Source organism: Nicotiana tabacum, chromosome 16 (assembly GCF_000715075.1).
Source record: "Nicotiana tabacum cultivar K326 chromosome 16, ASM71507v2, whole genome shotgun sequence".
Taxonomy (NCBI): Eukaryota; Viridiplantae; Streptophyta; class Magnoliopsida; order Solanales; family Solanaceae; genus Nicotiana; species Nicotiana tabacum.
In genome coordinates, this window is record NC_134095.1 from 152,553,070 (window position 1) to 152,557,412 (window position 4,343).

At 37.6% G+C, this 4,343-nt stretch overlaps 1 pseudogene; it reads right to left on the reverse strand.

Moving 5' to 3' along the window:
- Positions 1 to 1,131: 1,131 nt before the first annotated feature.
- Positions 1,132 to 2,284, reverse strand: LOC142170466 (mogroside I-E synthase-like; annotated as a pseudogene).
- Positions 2,285 to 4,343: the final 2,059 nt, after the last annotated feature.

The following is a 4,343-nucleotide window of genomic DNA, read 5'->3' on the forward strand; positions in this document are numbered from 1 at the left end:
AGCACGATCCTTATCGGTAGAAGTGTCTTCGCCCTCAGAATATTCCCTGTCGCCAGACTCGCTAAAAGTTCTCGAAGTTTTCCTCGGGAAAGGCCAGCTTCTAAGCTTTCGTTTCCTCATTCGCTTGTGTCACGATGATGATGTCGTGGCGAATCGGGGTAAAAATCAAGGACTCAATTCGTTTCTTGTCATTATACTCTAAGAAATGCGGGGACTATATGTATACGGTAGAAATTGGGGCTACCCGATTTTGTGAGCTCTAGGGTCACTTTGAGAGCGAGATCGAAATAGACCAGGAGCGAGCCCGATGGGAGGCTTCGAAGATCAAAGTGTCTGATGAACATCAAGGCCGAACGTGATCGGCCTCGAGATAATGTCGTTACGAATTTGTAACAGAATGAGCAAGATTTCCGCCATGTACCTAAGATCATGGCATAAATTCCGGAATAGATTTGTACGAATTAGTACAAATCAGTACTAGGCGGTTATACAGCTTTCCCAATAATATTTCTTACTGTAAATAGAAATGTACCTTATTTAGGGTTCCCCATTATATAAAGGAGACTCCAATCATTGGAAAAGATTATACTATCTTAATTTCCTCGCTCATTGTTCATCAGAATTGTCCTTTAGTTTTATTGTTCTTGCTTTACTGTTCTTGCCTCATTGTTCTTAACCCACCTCGGGGTCACTGGGCTCGAGATCGATACTGCTTAAGTAACACTGGTCTGATTGACTCGTTTCTCTCCTTTATACTTTATACTTCTTGAATATTAACTGGTATTGAACTGAATCACGTATATTTAAAACCACAAATCAAATTTAATTGTTACTCATATTTTCGAGGTAAACAAGATTGTCTACATCACACCTCTTCCCCGAACCTTATTCTCCAACTTATATCAGCAGTTTTTGAGTCGATTTGTAGCTAAAGGAAATGTTGTTTTAGCCTTAGTTGATTATAGTGGAGCCCTTAACACACTCTCCTTATTGCTTATGAAGATTTTTGGGAGGAAATCAAGCGGATAGCTTCTCATTTTGATGAAAATGGTCAAGAAGATTGGCTAAATAGCCACGTTGACTTTGGGCGCGCGTTTTCTTGTTTGGAGATAGCTGTGGCGCAAATATTGCTCATAACATGGCCATGAGGCTGCAATTTGGAAATTTGGATGGTCTGAACTTTTGTGGACTAATTCTATTACATCCACTTTTCACTGAAAATAGAGCAAAAGATAGGAAAAAAAGAAAAAAATCGATAAAATGTGGCTTTTTGCGCATCCTTCAACTAGTGAATGGATATGGTACAACAACGACGACAACAAAAAACCCAGTGTAATTCCACAAATATGGTCTGGGAAAAGTAGTGCATATGCAGACTTAGTGCCTTACCCCTACCTTGTGAAGATAGAGAGATTGTTTCAATAGACCCTCGGAGGAGAATACCTTGGAAATGATCGGAAGATGAAAAGGTTGAGTTCCATCTTGGTAAACCTTGTTTCAAAAAGGCCCTAAGAACTTGTTTTTTTATAATGTTTCTATCTGAACTTCCTCCTTTAGCTACTGCCTCTTTGCCAATTCTCTCCATTTGAGTGTGTTTCTCTTAATCTCTTCTTCTCTTTCACTCTGCATAACTTCGTTTATTCAACTTTCAATCACTTCTCATCGAACAATTCTTTTCTCATCTGCCAAAGCCTTGACTCCGATTCCCCAATAATCCATAACATACTTAGCGTTTGTGCTTTGATCTGACCATTGAGTAAGTGCCACCATTGGAACTCCTAAACTAAGAGCTTCCAATGTAGAATTCCATGCATCCACAATGTGTAACGAAACATCCAATCGCTTTGTGTGCTAGAACTTTTGAGGCACCACGAAACAAGTCAACAACGAATCCCTTGTCACATAATTCTTCATTGAAATTCCTTGGAAGCTTAGTCTGTTCTGATTCTTTAACCACCCATAAGAATTTGTCGTTACATCATTTCAATCCCCAGTACAGTTTTTCTATTTGGTCAACTTCTAGCTTTGCCATACTACCAAGTGAGACATAAATGACAAATTCATTTGGTTGTTCATTCAACCATTTCTTACAAGTATCTGTCTCTGGCTCGTACATTGTCCTACCATACTCTTTGTCGTCTCATATTTGCTTATCTAGGTACATCGATGGTGTAGCCGAACCAATGGTCTTCAATGGCAAGAATTTTGACATAAAATTTGACCAATGAACCAAAACAATGTCATCTTGGCTTTTTTCTTGTATATATACTTGATAAATTTCCATTTCACTATATTTGGTAGGATTTTTTTTTAGCAAAGGAAAGATACTTATATTATAGCTAGATGGGGTTCAAAATATTACAACCATAGTTCGTGTCACTTAGGACACATTTGTTACCAAAGTTTACTAGACTATTACAAGCATCAGTATTTAAGTGCTTCACAAAAACTACTTGTTCAATTTGATCCCTCCTTACACTTGATTCCACAAAAACAGGCGGTTGAACGTAATGCTTTTTCTTAGTTGATTGAGCCTCACATTCTTTGCCAGGTGGTGTGCCACTTCATTCCCTTGCCTGAAGTTGTGCCTGAGGATCACGTCCTTCTGTTGGCGCATTAACGATCTACATGCTATTACAATATCATTAAACATGTAATTACCTTCATTAATGCATTGGATTACCTCAGTGCAGTCAATTTCTATCTCGAGAGGAAACAGATTCCATTCCTGTGCAGTTTGGAGTCCTTCAAGGAGTGCTAGGAGTTCTGATAAAAGAGCTCCATTAGTATGAGTGGATTTTGTGAAGCCTATAATCCAACTTCCATTTGTGCTTCTGAAGACTCCTCCCAAGCAACTTGTTTGGTTTTTGTTATAGCTTGCATCGATGTTAAGTTTGTACCATCCTTTTGGAGGTTTATGCCATCTCACATTTATAGATATTTTCTTTATAGGGCTGTTAATATTTTCTGGTAGGAGTTTATATTCTATTGATCTTTGCATGATGAAATTTACATTAATCCTGCTGGAGATGATATTTTGATTATTGTTATTTCTGTTAATCCAAGTGTTCCACATATGAAGGGAAAGAGGGTGCTCCAGTCTAATAATTTATTACTAAGATTTTGGTTTAAGTCTCTTACTTGAAGGAGCCAATGTTTGTCATTTGCTTTATATTTTAACTGTCATCTCACTCTATCCCAAAAAAAAATTGGAGGTCTTACAGTTGAAAAAAAATATAAATTAAGGATTCTTCTTCCGTTTTGCATATAGGGCACATAGGGTCAATGTTTATGGAGATGTGGGCTAAATAGGCTCTGCATGGAAGCCTATTGTGAAGGCATTGCCACATGAAAATTTTTATTTTGTTTGGGCATTTCTGCTCCCATATCCAAGCAAAGTCAATGCTACTAGCTTTGCAAGACTCGATTAAGCCGTAGCAAGATTTGGTGATAAAAATACCTTTGTTTGTTTTTTGACCAGATGGGAATGTCCCATTTCGGACCATTGTTGTGAATCCTAACCTTAGAAATATGTTGTTTGACACTATCCGGGAAGGTTATAGAAAATTTTGAGAAGTTCTAATTTTTGCCATTATGGATATCTCTAATTTTTAGGTTTTGATCCTTAACTAAGAGTGGACCCTCAATTAGGCTACGCAAGTTTGTTGTATCTGGGATCCAGTTTGTGTTCCAAATATTCATATTGGAGTATTGATATGGAGACCAGGTAATATCTTTGTTGCATATCCCCCATCCTTTTAAATACTTTGCCAAACAAAAGAGTGGTTTTTAATAGCTTTACTAGTTCCATAGGTGGAGGTAATGAGGTTTACCCATGGAGTTGTGGTGTTTGAGAGAAGTCTCCATGCTAAACTGGCTAACAAATTGAGATTTTTAATTTTTGCATCTTTAATGCCTAGCCCTCCATTAGATTTTGGTTGGCAAATTGTGGACCACTTTATTAGGTGGAGTTTTTTTCTTTTCAGTTGTAGTGCCCCATAGGAAGTCCTTTTGAAGTTTGTCAATGTTTTTTAGGATTTTGGTAGGGAGGAAGGTGTATTGCATGTAATGATTTGGGATTGAATTAAGACAAGCATGAGCCTAGGTCGTTCTTCCAGCTATATTTACAAACCTGGTCTTCTAGTTTGCCAATCTGGCTCTCATTTTATCTAAAATAAAGAGGTAGTCCCTAGGTTTTGTATTTTTGATTAGGATTGGAAAACCTAAGTAGGTTCCAAAGGTGTTACTCTTTTTAAGACCTAGGCTAGCAGAGATGTCCTTTAGTAATGGTAGGGTGGCAATTATTTGAGAAGATAATTTTGGATTTAGTGGTGTTTACATTT